The following is a 15,110-nucleotide window of genomic DNA, read 5'->3' as shown; positions in this document are numbered from 1 at the left end:
TACAAAATAGAGGAAGATTGACACAGATGTTAGCTCAGCAACAATCTTCCTCAGGCAAAAAGAGGAAGATTGGCATGGATGTTAGCTCAGGGACAATCTTCCTCACACACACAAAAAATGCAATGGGTACTTTAGGCAAGGGAAGAAAACAAATAAGACTTTGCTGTTCAATACAAAGCACAAATATGATGGTGCTGATAGATAATTTTCCAGAACTTAGATAGAAAATCTATATTATTTCATATAGTAAATCACATTTCTTTCCTTTACTGTGGTATTGAATGACATTATGAATCTCTCCTCTGCTAAATGCTAAATTTTTCAAAAACCCTTAGTGTTGCCCGTCAGTCCTACCCTTAGACACAGGCAAAAGAGGCTTCTGCTTTGGGCTCTATAGTTTAGAGGACCCACATATCATAAACAAAATAAAGGAACAGGGGCCGGCCTCGTGGTGTAGTGATTGGGTTCAGCCCGCTCTGCTTTGGTGGCCAGTGTTCAGGGCTTCGGATCCTGGGTGCAGACCTACACCACTTGTCAGTCATGCTGTGGCAGCAACCCACACATAAAGTAGAGGAAGCAGTGGCATGGATGTTACCTCAGGGCTAAGCTTCCTCAAGCAAAAAAAAATGGAAGATTGGCAACAGATGTCAGCTCAGGGCTAATCTTCTTCAGCAAAAAATAAATGAAAAAATAAAGGAACAAATACATTTACTAAAGAACATATGGGCACCTCTGAACATGGGCTCCTGCTCCCAGTGCTGGCAGGATGTGGCCTGAACAACATCCTCTCCTGTTTCTGAAACTATTCAGGCTCCAGTGTAATATTTCTCACATCTTAGTCCATACGTCCTTGTAACAAAAGGTGGCTGCATCTGAACGCCATGAAGCTCTGTGGTTGTGCATTTCCCAATATCAGAAATAGGTAGTGCCTTTGTTAGGGTGAAGAGGATTTGGGTGACAGCAATGCTTAGGTAAGAGAAAGGCTAATTAATTAAAACATTCTTCTTCCTAGATAGTATGATTCTTGAATAATGAAGTATCAGTTCCTACCAGCGTCAAGCATCTATGTTCTTACTTCTTTTTGTGTTTCAATTTGTGGTTCTGAACTACTCATGAATTAGCATAATACCCACATCAGTTGCAGACAGTGGGTGAAGAACACTTTGCAGTACTCCACAAGTCATATCACTCTTAAATTTAAATATGTGTGCAACTAGATGTAAATACATGAAGCATGAAATCAGTTCTTTCACTGGCAACTAGGTTAACATTGAATGCTAGAATTGTGAATAGTGTTACTTTAATCAAATACTTAATAAAATTTAAATGAGTTTTTAAAACAAATTAATGTCGGCTTTGTTCAAATAATTCTGTGTTTTTTATCATTTAGATATTTTTAATAATTTAAAAGAAAAATACCCTTTTTAAAGTACATATAAATGCATTGATGTTTTACTGAAACACAATAAACATCCAGGAAGTACACACATTATAGCTCTGAGAATTCACATTAACTGCACACCCAAATAACCAGTGTCCAGATCAAGAAAGAGAGTGTTGTCTGCACCCAGGAGCTGCACAACGCTTTCTTCCAATTGCTACCCCTTTCCCCAAGGTTAATCATTATTACATCATTACAATCCCTTCATCTTCTCTAAATAACACATAATATCAATAATTATAGGAGTAATATTCCCTCATATTCACAGGTGCCCCCCAGACTCAAAAGGAGGGCATGATACAGGGAGGGGGAATTGTGAGGAGCATACTACAATTTTGCCTACCACATTAGGCGAGCCATTTTCAGGTGCTATCTGTTTTACAGAAACAAAGTCAATTCATCAAGATCACACACACAATGGGTGATAAAGCTGAGACCAGAAATATAAGTATTCTAACGCAAACCAGTGATCTTCCTACTATATTAAACTAGGTTGGCCCTGTTCATCGTCTTCCAAATGTCTTTACGTTTGTCTGTATATTAACACCATTTAAATATGGCAACTGGAACTAACAGTTTAGGAATATAAGGATTTCCTTTAAAAAAATAATTGTATAGACCTTCGACATTAGAGAACTGATACTTTTATTTCATCAGACTATAGCAGTAATCATTATGCATACTGAGTAATAGATATTGTTAAATAAGTCTGTGCCTTCAACTCCTCAGAGGTCCAGAAAACCCAGGTTGGGCACTGCTCTAAATGGCATCTGTCTAGTAGAGAGTAGAATGGACTCACATCTCTTGTTTTAGTCTGAATTCATATTACTTTCAGTGCTTGCCCACATTTTAACCACCAAGTGAATTAAAGGACCTCTGACGCTGTGCTCCCTCAAAGATAGTTTTTCAGCAATCATGACAAATAATCCTTTCCTACTTAAAATGTTTTAGGACAATGACTTAGGAAATTTTCAACAAGAAGCATGGATTGACAAATTCGCATATACCAAAGTGTGGCTGGAGCAATTTCCTACTTAATGTGATATACAAAGTACTCGTCAGCTTTAAATATATATGAAACAAGTATTCTTTGCTTTTATTGACACAATCTTTGCTCCACTTAAGAAAAAATAAGTGGCATATGAGAGCCCAGGCCCCAATTGAGGAACACAAGGCCTGGGTTTTTGCTTATGCAGAGGTTAGAATCAGATCCTCTGAGTGGCACTTCCAGCCTCATTCTGCAAGAATCTACCCGACGGGAGACTTGAGACACTGCCGAGACCACCGGAGGCAGCTCTTCATCCCACATAAGTTCCCAGTTGTTTCAGTCTGCCAAAATAAGAAGGTAATAATTGGGGTAGGAGACAGACAGCCAGGCACAGAGAATTATACCAGGTTCACTGTGCCAAGATGCAAAAATGTGCTAAAATATCTCAGATGCTCCCTGAAGCAGCCACGGAAAACACTATCCACTTGCCCTCATCTGGAAACCACAAGTGCTTCTTATAGAATGTTCTGTGGCTGATGCTGGCAGGGGTAAGTTTCCACACAGCAAATAGAGTAAATAAATGCAGTCTTCGCTTTTTAAAAGTTAACTAACATTGCTGATTTCCAACTGCTGTAGAAACACACAACTGTCAAGATGTCCCTGGGAGAATTGTCATTCTTCTATTTCATGAAATCGATGATATTAATCTACTTAAAATTATTCAGCAACACACCTAAAGCCTCAGAGTAGACAGAGAGAGATCTTTTTTGAAGATAAGTAAAGCAATGTTGATGTGTTGTGGCTCTTCTTCCCATTGATTTCCATTCTCTGCAGTAACCATAGACTTCTGGAGTTGGAAGAAATCTCAGAGATTGGGCCTCCTGCGGCCCTTTTTCTGAGCTTTTCCAGAGCTAGGACATGAGCCTCTTGATTCTTGTGTCACAAAATCAGCATCAGGTTATACATATACTCCCTCCAAACCACGTTCTGCCCTCAGTTCAGTTGAGGACCCCACCCTCCACCAATCTCGTGTCCCTTTTCACTGAATAGCTGAAGGACACTTGAAACTGTTCCTGTACATCTGTGGCTCAAACACACTTCCTTTGTAGCCTAATGCCAGTCCCCCCTCTCACCCAGTAGATCCCATAGCCAAGGTGACATGACATTTCTCTTTCCTTAACAAACTCTATCTTATCAAGAGTGACCACAGGCCTGCTGATTCTGATGTGATCAGCAACTGCAATATCATGGGGAGCCTTCGAAGTGTCTGCCAAGAGCCCCCAAAATCTGTCGAAATTCTATCTCCTTTAGGGCAAGTTCTGAAAATGTTTCAGTTCTCCTGAAAATTTTTCCAACAGTTTGATTCCTCATAAGATAACAAATCTTCCGGGTAATTTCTCTGCAGTTCTATTTCGCATTAAATCTTGCCATTATTGCTTCGCTCCCATTGTTTTTGCATTTACACAAGCCCTTTTGCTTCTTCTCCTCATCACTATCTTATCTTTCTTTTTCTCTTACAGATTAGCACTACCTTAAGATAACGACCTCCATCTTTTTTCTGCTCTGAAAGCCCTGACCCATTGGGCCCAGTGGGAGTTCTTCATCTGAAAATTCTGGAGACCTACCAACTGCTAGAAATTTTCTGCAAAAAAATGTGTATATGTGCATATTTGCTTTTATCTAAAGAATTAATCACAGCTTTAATCAGATTCTCAAAAGACTGACATCTAGAAAAAGGTTGGGATTGATTATTCTGTGACAACAGACCCATACAATTCACTCACTTTTTGCCTCTGTGACTCTTTTTGTCTCTCCTTCCATTGGTGACAGCCCCTCCCCTTCCCTGCTGCCCACACCTCAAGCACTCATCAGCCTACAGTATGGAATACACATGCCCCTCATTTTTCTGTGGCACCTGTAAGCATCCAAAGGATTATCGCCAGTTTAGCCTGAAACTGTACGTCGAAGATTTAGTATGGGATGATTATGACTAAAAGGGACACTCTCTCCAGAACAGTAACTCTGTCTGATAGGTAAAAGCAGGTCATGGATCATGGACTCAACACAGTCTGGGAGGGGCCCCTGTCTTGGTTATTAGACATTATGCAAATAGTCAACATAATACTGCTAAACTTAGAGACCAGAAATAGCTCGCAAATATACATTCACGAGTGTACAACCACAAAGCTCGATGTACAAATTTAAGATTAAATTGAGGGGGAGGCAAGGGAGGAGAGGAGGCTGGGTTACTCAGAAAAGACTGGGTTGCAGCCACCGGCATACACTGCCAAATCTAGTCAGTGAAATAAACCTTGTGCTTTTTTGATCAAGTATTCCCCAGTCGCGTACTGTTCTTAGAGAGATTGGCAGGCTGCCTATATTTTATACAGTTCTAATTAACTTTCAAAGCAATTTTCAGAAAGTAACAAACTGAGGAAAGATTGTATATAAGCTGGAAGTTGCTTATTTATTACTTTGGTGAATGTAAAGACAGCTAATATATTTCCCCAGGAGAAATTATTATCGGCACTGTATCATTATAATCTCACATGACAGCCTAACCAAAGGGCCTCTTTTTATTTACTTCGTAGTGAAAATGAGAAAAGCATGAATAACTTATTAATATATCCATGACTGATTAGTTACCTGGTATTCAAGAAACCGGTTATGAATATCAGCTTCTGCTGTAACAAAATGTTTGTTTCAAATTTATTTCTTCAATATAAAACCAATGTAATGAATCACATGCCTTACACAGACAAATGTCAGAAAATAAAGGTGATTTCAGCATATTATTATCAGCAGAACAGTAATTTGAACAAACACTCCGTGTTTTGAATGTTGCCTGTAGGTGAGAAACTTCAATGTGTGCAACACTTTAAATGAGGCTCAAGGTCGCCTTCCAACAATGGGCTATGATTGATGGCCTGGGCATTTCTAGTTCTCCGTGATGCTACACCAAAATAGCAGTTACAATGACTTTTCTCTATGTGTTGTCAAACGCCAGACGTTGGACACTGCTGTTAGAGGCAAAGTTGGGATGTCAGTAAGTTTTTAAGGGGACCTTGGGATTCATTTGGTGATATGTTGGGCAGAAATTTAATTTTTGATGTTTTTACCTGACTCTCTCTAGTCAGTAAAATAAATATGCAGTTGATTTATGAAAGATTATTTTAACCCTTAATTGTCATTGCACGACTTCTTTAGACAATAAACAGATTTGAACGCAGGCTAACATTAGAGGGCACATTTTTGCCTCAGTCCAGTGGTTACAATTCCATGGTAGGCATAAAAAAAAAGATCTATCTTGCTACTACAGACAGTGTCTACCCTGAGGTATTAAGTTACCATGCAGTGATGAATATTTCCAAGACTTTCAGCTTTACTGAACATCTGCTTTTCACAACCACATTTTAAGGGGAAAAAATCTATGAGACAGAAAAACATACAAAATCCCCGGGACAGGAAAAAGTTCCTTCTCATCTCTTCCACAAACCAGCACCAGATTCCAAATTGAAACCACCGATCACAAGAGGACATTTTCAAGGATGTTGCTTTGCACCAGTCCCTTTTATGAAGCATAATTTGGGGGCGAAGGTGAGTATGGTTTGGAGGACAGCTTGCAACAATCAGAGTTTCCAAAACAGAACAGAGGGAGGCCAAAGGGATCAGACAAACAAAACTTTTCTCCTTCTCTTCAGGGATCAAGCAGATCCTGTTTCGTTTCTAAGACGCATATATCAAGTTGTCAGTCTTTTGCTACATAAAGTGGTAAAAGAGCTGGAGTCACCCAGACAGAAAAATCTGCAGAGAAAACTCTGGCTGTCAACGAAGTGGGAGATGCCACAGCCAGCCTGCCCTTCATGGCTGAAAAAACATGCGTGCCTTGTCTTACCTAAAGTCAGGGTACTTGGCCCCTTTTCACAGATTATGTAACACTTTCCTGAAAAGCGAGGAACACTACCCACTTCATTGTGTGAGTGACAAGATGAAGGCCATCCATTGATCCCTATAGACATGAGCCGGGCACACAGCTCTCATTCACGGTGCTGTGAAAAGAACCCTGTGTGAGTTATCACTGAAAATATTTTCCCTTTGGATTCAAGTGCCTTGAGTCCTCTATTCTGAAGGTTCTCTCCTGGTTTATATGTCCAGGAGGTTTCCGTGAGCAGAACAGTCTTGTTCTTAATGCTTTGAGACAGACCACATCCACCAACATAAAATCAGAGCAACATTCTATTATGTTTACTTCATATTCTGTTAAGAATACAAATATATTTCATTTTTAACGTTACAATAGTAATACAGTCATATCAGTTGTGGGATAACAACAACTGATGACCCCCCAAAACCAAAACAATAAAGAATCACAGAACTTCAGAATTTTTAAGCTAAAAATAGTTTAGGGGTGTTCAATTTTAGACCCTGCATTTTACAGAAGAGGGAAAAGATGTTTGCCAAATGTCTTAGGGCTTTCTCCCCTGTCGTGGATTTTCCCCTTTCTACTGAGACATTGCCATGAATATGCAAACATGTTCTGTGGTCTTCCTATTACTTAAAAACAAACAAACAGAAAAACAGCCCCCTCCCATCCCCTCTATTTCCCCTTAAGTGCCACCATATTCCTCTCCTACCTTCACAGCAAAGCCTCTGGAAAGAGGTATCTGTGGAGGTTGTCATGACTTTCTCATTTCAACATCTCTGCCCCCCTCGCTGCGCTCAGGTTTCATTTCCTATCATACTGCGGAGGCTGCTCTTGTCACGTCATCAAAGATCTTCATGTTGCCAGCACCCAGCTATGATCTTCTTCTATGATTTATGTAAGAGCAAAACGGATATGTGCTAAGAATCATTTTGTAAATATCTCTTTCATTGATGTATGGAGCCTATTATATTATAGAAATATGTTGGACTATGTTAAATATGATAGAAGTAGTTGAAAAGAATTTATCAAATGTTTACTGTATATTGAACACTATAACAGACATCAAAAGAAGGTTAAAAATAATGTTCCCAGGGAAGTTTTCTTTCTATTTAAAAGGACAAAATAGGGACATCTACTAAAATATAAGGGCAATTATCAATTTTATCCACAAGAGCAAACTGATAAGAACACAACAACTGTGCGTGTTCAAGTGAGTTAGGATACAAGACTAAACAGAAGCACACAGGAGGCCTGTACGCTCAGGAGATGGTCTTCACTTAGCAGAAAGTTGAGCCAGGAGTAGAAGGAGGTAGTGAAAAGGAGGAAATAAGCACCCTTACTAAACACCTGACATTAAACTCGAATAGTATACTATTGTATTTCCATTCAATTGACTCCCATGTTTTCCTCAAGATTCAGCTTAAACAGCTAAAGCCTCGTCTCCTGAATCATCCCCTGCCCCACATCATAGACCCTCTCCACTGCCTCACTTTACACACTGCGTTGTCGTCACCTCACAACGTGTCTGTTTCCCCCATTCAACAGTGAGCTCTTCTTCCTCCTGTACCACAGTGACAACTGAGCAGTGACTGGCACTTAGAGCTGATCAAAAAATGCTTGCTGTTTGACTCTTAATGCATGCAACAACCCTGAGAGGAAACTATTACCGTTGTTAATATCACAGAGAGAAAACAGAGAATCCTAGAGATCAAAGAGATCCTAACCCTTAAGGAGCACAGCTATGACTTTACGTCAAACCCAAGACTTTAGGACCTGAAGCCCAAGCTTATTCTATTATCCCGTGTTGTCTTCTGAGCAGTATTCCTGAAAAATAGCAGATAACTCATTCCAGGGTTGTAGACAGGAATTAGTAAGTAATATGTGAGAGACAGAAATCAGATTGATTTGTTTAAAGCACAGGGTCTCTGTTGAAAAATCATGGAAACTGTTGCTTCTTCTCATGTTTTGCCATAAGCTTTGGCTCTCTCTCTCTCTCTTCTCTTCCTGGGTGACCTCAATGACCCCAATAAATTCAACTGTCATCTGTATACTGATGATTCCAAAACACATATCTCTAGTCCAGATTGTTCTCCTGAGGCTCTGAACCATATATCCATTTGCCTCCTAGACGTCCCCCTGGATGCCGCTGTGGGCCACTTAACTTGATGAGGAAGTTTAAGAGTCTCCAAATATTTTTAAAGACTATCACATTTTAAGAATTAGACTAGATCAGTAGGTTCCTGAGGAAATTACTGGAATGAATGATTCAAGTTATAGATGTCAGTTTCACCTGTACATAACGAGACACTTAATATGCCACTGAAATCCACCCTAATTTTCCCCAGCTTAATTTTCAGGACATCACGTGTTCAGCTATGTGCTCTAATCACATCCAACTACTTTTCTTCCCTGACCGTGCCCACACTTTTACGCTTTGATGCTCCTGCCCCGTTGTCTACACAGATTATACACCTACTCACCCTCGTTCTATCAGTCAGGATCCAACCAGGAAAATGGAAACACACTAGGTATTGCAATAGAGGGATTTAGGACAGAAATCAGCTTACACATGCTGTGAAGGCCTGAAAAAGAGGACACTGAGGTAACCCAGAAATGATAATAGTAGGGAGAGCTCCACTTATCAGATCCAAAGAACTTGAAGGAGAGCCCCGTAGAGTTAGCACTCAGACTTCTGAGGTGAGGATCCTACCTGGTTGCTGCTGGAACCTCAGAAACTGAGAGGAAGGGCCCTGTGGAGCTGGAGCACAAAGCTCCTGCTCATACCTCAATGGGACAGGATTGATGCTCCAGTCCTGTAAGAAACAGGAGGTTGGAACTCATGCTCACTGGGTTTTGATTTCAAACCAAGGTCTACAGAAACCAGTGCCTGGTGCTCCAGCCCTAAACACACCACAACTCCCACTCCTTGTTTCTCTCCTTTGCATTCCATTCTACATACTGCTGCCAAAACGCTCTCCCTGGTGACACCACACTGACTATGCCGTACCCTTTCCTAAATCCCTATAATCATTCCCTGTTGACTACCATTTAAATACATGTCCTCTCTCCTGTGCTGAAGGCCTTCTACACCCTTCTAGCCCTTTTCTCTGTTCCCTAAGTGGTCTCTAGGCTCCCACAGGACCTCATTCATGCTTAGAAATGCTGTATGTTTTCTATCTTCAACATCTGATAGGCCACAGATCTCAGCCTTGTCTTGTCTCTTAATTTATTTTCAAAAAATAACGCTCATGTATGCAAAAGTCACCTGGGTTTTCATCTCTGAGAGGTCACAACCAGAGTGAATGAAGTCTCTGCTATACAATTAAAACTTGGCATAGTTTCATTGAAAATAAGGGGCCTAATTTTAGCCAATTAAAACTCAAGTGCCAACTAAATGTGTAACTGAGACTGAAAGAATTTAACTCTGTCAAGGCAAAATTTTTACACTTTTCTGATTTTCATATACACTGTAGACTGGTTAAAGGGGGTAATTTCTAAATTCTCTGCAACTCAACACTAAGATCCTGGTTTGGGGCCATGTGCACATACAGTCGGTGGAACTGAGGTTTACTGCATGCGAGTTGCAGCATTTCAGAAAATTATAAGGCAGCATTTTTCCTTATTTGCCCTTTGAGTTGCAAAACTAGTTTTCAACAGGAAAAGAAAATTTGTTACTTACTCTTGAAAGGTGTCTCTTCAATGTGTGAAAATACTAAGGTGAAAATGTCAAATATTTCACATTTCCTTGAGCCTGTGAAATCTAAAGGGATGTGAGATATAGCTTTATTCAGATGATTCAGATTGGGGGTGTAGGAGCATCTCCTGCCCATGTGTGTCTCCTAATGTTCCCCTGTCATTTTACTTTTTAAAAGGCAAATATTAAAGATTTTGCTCTTCCCTTTGAGGTACAAAACTACTATTATTTCCCTTTATGTAGAAAAAGATAAAAATTACCCTCAAACTCTGAATTTGTGATTAAAAAGGGCAAATCTTATATGACACTTAATTTCTTACAGCACTTTAAGTCCAGTTTCTTTGTATAAGTTCCAGATCACCTTCTGAATGATGAGAACCTAAATATGAGTACTCTTTTTTTTTGCCAAGAATTTGCCTATATATCCAAATTATGTCAATCCATAGCTTATTCAACTTTCAGAGTAAGTTACTCTTTCATTTAACCTACCTTGGGTACCTACCTGCCACCTGCTCTGTATTAATGCATAATTCCTTATGTCATTTCTGGAACTCTTCCAACAGTTATGGGTCACAATGACAATATGCCACTCCATTGGCTGAGCACTTGTTTGCAACAATGAGCTACACATGTTGGCCAATACTGCCACAATTTAACGCTTCTGTTCCTCTTGGCACATCTGAATGGGTGGCATCTGGTCCAAATTTTGGGTCCCTTTGAGGATGCGTGATAGGTAACTCTCATCTGGATAGCAGAGACACTTGACCAGCCAATTACGTATTCTGGAATCCAGGAAGTTTATGTAGGTGAGGATAATTAGTCTTAAAAATAAACTCAGAATAAAAAGCCTCAGGAAGTGGAAACCAGCCAGGATCCCATCTAATAAAAATAAATCGAGTTGAATTTTAGATTTTTGGAGGTTTAAAAAAATCATTTACATAAAAATTTCCTTGAGTTTGAGATTATGTTTTAATAACACCTGTAAAAGCAATGTTGACCACTATTGTATTGTATTGAATTGCTTTGGAGGAACTGGGTATTCAAAATGCTAAGTAAGTAGGTCTTGATTTTCCAAGCTAGCTTACTCCCTCCTACCGGCAGACAGCTCACAGCATATTCCTTCTCTAAGTGCAAGTGGAACTTCCACGCCGGGGGCAGGCACCTCTCCTTCTTCCCTGCAGGCACCCATTTTACCATAAGGTGTTCCAAACAGAATATTTTCTTGGTTCTTCATGGTAACACTACTATTGCTTATTTATTATTTACAAAAGGAGAAAGGCATATTTTAAATTCTACTTTTCCAAATTTATTCTTATTCTACACAGGATTATTTTAAAACTATCTTCAAACTATTCAAATAAAGCTAAATTACAAAAATGGGATGGGAAATATATTTTCTTAACAAGATTTTGCACATGAATAGTAAGCCTGAGTAAAGGTTTCAAGCTATATTTTTTGTGTCCTACCATTGAGAGACTGTACAACAGAAAATAAATACTTCCAATGAGAACTGTCAGTGCTTTTCTTGAATTGAAAGTAGACAGTCTTGTCAGAGTATAAACACTTGTTTTATGTTATGAATTTACTCTGAAAGAATTTTTTACTTTTATTAGCAGAACTAATTTGGAAATATAGAACTTGACTCAAAAACATAATGCCTACACAGACGTTAATAGTGCTACTTTGTAAGTGATAATTCTGGATTTTTGAAGGAAAAATGTGTTATAAAATGTTTCATTGTGTCAATCTTATATAATCAAAATCAAATTATGTCAGACATTTTAGATGAATTAAATCGAAGGATTTCAAAATTATATACCATTGTATAAAATATTTACCATACAGAGTAAACAACATAAACATGGGAAGAGAAGTAGACCAAAACAGGGACTGTGAGAAGAAAATAGCCACAAGTCTAATTTGAACAAAAAAGATGCAAAACTTTTACACCTGGAAATTATAATTATCATCAAGTTCAGGATTAATCTCTTGTCCAACTGAACACAATGACAGAAAAAAAAATGGTAAAAGTATTAAGTTGAATGTGAGAAATAGAAACATGAACATACTATTTTAAATAACTCTCAGACAATATCAAACGGAATCTAGGATCTGTCACTTCTCTTGTTTCAAAAGAAATAAATATTAGGAGCAGACAGACTCTGAAAAAGATTTTCCTCCTGTTACTAATATATTAAAGATTTTTATAGCCAGGCCCTCCCACAGGGTAAAACCAACACACCTGATTTCCCTGGCATTATACTAGATTACAGCTGGGAATCAGTCACCGTCTTGACTCTTAGATTCAACAGCCATATTTTCATAATTACTCAAAAATGTTAAACAGATCTGTAAGGAAATAAATTGGGAGACAGTTTGAAAATGATCAATAATAATAACAACGGCTAATAGACCGTTTGTTAAGTTACACATAAGGTCATCACTTTGAGTGCATTATCACATTTCCTCTATCAGATTAATATCAGACGGAGAAGTAGACATTATTGTGACTATTTTTCAGATAAGGAAATTGAGGTATCAACCGTTCTTCAATTTGAGGTGTGACATATTATGATTAAGATGGCTTTCAAACTAGCACTGACTGAGAGACTGTATTCTATTGTGACTGTAGAAATTTGGATTTAGACCTAAGCACAGTAAAATAACATGTATAATCATATACATCAACTTTTTTATCTCTCCTTTTGTCTCCAAAACTCGATAAAAATCACAGGGAGCTTAAACGGAAGATGCGTCTGAGAAACTCCCATCAAGAGCACATCCCAGCTTTTCAACGATTGTATAAGCCAGCGTTTGTTAAGTGCTTCCTCTGTCCCAGGAACTCTTTCAAGTGTTTTACGTGTAGTAACTCTTTTCATATATGACCATCTTATGAAGTGAGTATTTCTTATCTCCTTTATACCAAAGGGTAAATAGAGAGAGAAAGCCACGTGGTCATATGGCCTCAACAGTGGCAGAGGCGAGATTCACATCTAGGCATTTGGCTCCAGTGTCTGCCTTCTTAACCATCATATAAGGCCTCTTTTACATTGACACTGATTTTACCTAAATGACATTTCCAGAGATACTTCCAGGGATCTGTGGCTGACAATGTAGAACATACACAGAAATTAGTGGGAATGACACTTACTTAGCACCCACTCTGCATGCCAGTTCCAATGCTGAATTACATAGGTTTAATCAAAATTTTTAAGTTAGAGAGTAAGTCTACCCCTCTCAAAAATCAAAGGATTTTAAGAGCCGTCATAATCACAGGTGTCACACAGCATGCTTTACATGAGTACAATGCCTCGATCAAAGTCAACGTCTGCTAAACATGAATGGGATGCCAGAAATCTCCAACTCCAGAGTGGATGGTTTCTTCATTATACTCTGCAAAAAGCGTAAAAAGTCTTCTTACTTAAAAATATTTGAGGAAATAAAATGTTAACAGAATATTTGAATACAGATTCAAGGCAACAATGAAAGTTGTATCACATTACATTCTCTGCCAACAAAATGGCTAACTCCCGGTACATCCTCAAAAAAGTCAAATATATACAAATACGTACATCCATAAATATTCACATTGAATAAAGAAGAAACTTGGCTATTTCTCCATTCTTCCAGACTACTTTTTTGCAAATTTCTTCCATATATCTTCTACTCAGGCCAAATGAAACTACTTCCTACTTCCTAAATACCCTATATCCTTGGAAATTATTTGGAACGGCTTTACATTCTTTGGAATATCTTTCTCATCATGAAATCCTATTTATCCTTCAAGACAGTTTACAAATCTCACCCCCTCGGACAGTGCTACACCAACTTCTCTAATTTGTCAAGCTGGCAATTATCATATAGCAATGATATTGTCTCATATGTATTCCTTTATATATTTGTCTCTTACTAGACGGACTGTTTCTCAATGCGCAAACTATGTTCCTTTGCTTCATTTAAATTTTTTTAACCACATTATCTTTGATTCATCTTCTCCTAGAATTAAAAGGTCTGCATCATATGTTGATTATTATAGGGGTAGTTTTAAGAGTTCTAAGAGAACAGATATTTTAGACAATTTTGTTGATTTGCCTCTTTGTCTTTGTTTTGTGCTTTTGTTTTTACTTTCAATGACTATTCCAGTTTTTAGTCGTCTCTCCCTGCAGACTTTATTTCTGGTATTTTTATATTTAGTTCTCTAGAAATATTTCTTTCTCTCATCCATCTTTCTTTTTACCTTGTTCATCACTCAGTGGTATTTGTTGAGCAAGATTACGGAAGCAGCAGTAATGAATCGATGATCCTTGCCTTCATAAAGCTTATATTTTCACTCTGTGATTTTTTGCATGGCTTTCTCCTCCATTTCTTCTATTATCTTAGTCAGAATATTAAATAGTTTTGTAACACTTCCTCTGGTTCTTATATAGAAATGTTTTCAGAGATGTGAATTTGTTCTGAATGTTCAGAGAAATACTCTATCTCCTTTCTGCAGGTTACTGTGCGTAGCTCCTAGTGGGATCGCTGGCGTCTATCAGCTTTTCAACTACTATGGCTCTTCCACCCTGATCAAAATCTGCTCCTTCCCCTACTGCCTGGTTGTTGACACTGTAAAGAGACCAGTAACTGATAACACGAAATCCCCAGTATAAACTCTTATAAGGATAGTTCCTAGATCTGTTCTATGTTTCAGGCACGTACAGCATTACCACCAGCGCCTCCTCTACCTCATTGCTCACCCGCCTCTCTGACCCCTGCACAAATCTCTGTCCAGCAGTCTCACTGGATGTAAGAAGAAAGGCACAACTGTGGAACAGTGGGGTAGGATGAGGAAGCAGCATTCTGGCTGTCTCCAGAAAGCAGTATCCACACATTAAAGGGATGCTTTTACTCTCTTAGTTGGTATAATCTTTGTAGTTCCACCCAGTAGACAGACATTGAGAGAATGGCAGGCTTCCTAAAATCTCTAAGTCAAATTCTCAGTTTTCTGAAATTATGGGCCCCATATGAGATGCACATTACCCTGTGCAATCTACTTCCAATAAATTTGTTGTTAATGAACATT

At 38.6% G+C, this 15,110-nt stretch overlaps 1 long non-coding RNA gene across 1 annotated transcript; it reads right to left on the bottom strand.

Annotated features, from left to right (window-relative positions):
* Positions 1-2,510: 2,510 nt before the first annotated feature.
* On the bottom strand, positions 2,511-7,238 carry LOC139081825 (uncharacterized). The gene is made up of 2 exons (XR_011537228.1): positions 7,064-7,238; positions 2,511-2,770 (listed from the first exon to the last, which is right to left on the bottom strand). It is a non-coding gene; the product is annotated as an uncharacterized lncRNA (long non-coding RNA).
* Positions 7,239-15,110: the final 7,872 nt, after the last annotated feature.

This window comes from Equus przewalskii, chromosome 2 (genome assembly GCF_037783145.1).
Source record: "Equus przewalskii isolate Varuska chromosome 2, EquPr2, whole genome shotgun sequence".
Taxonomy (NCBI): domain Eukaryota; kingdom Metazoa; phylum Chordata; class Mammalia; order Perissodactyla; family Equidae; genus Equus; species Equus przewalskii.
The sequence above is the reverse complement of the archived record's forward strand: the minus strand, read 5'-3'. Positions and strand labels throughout refer to the sequence as shown.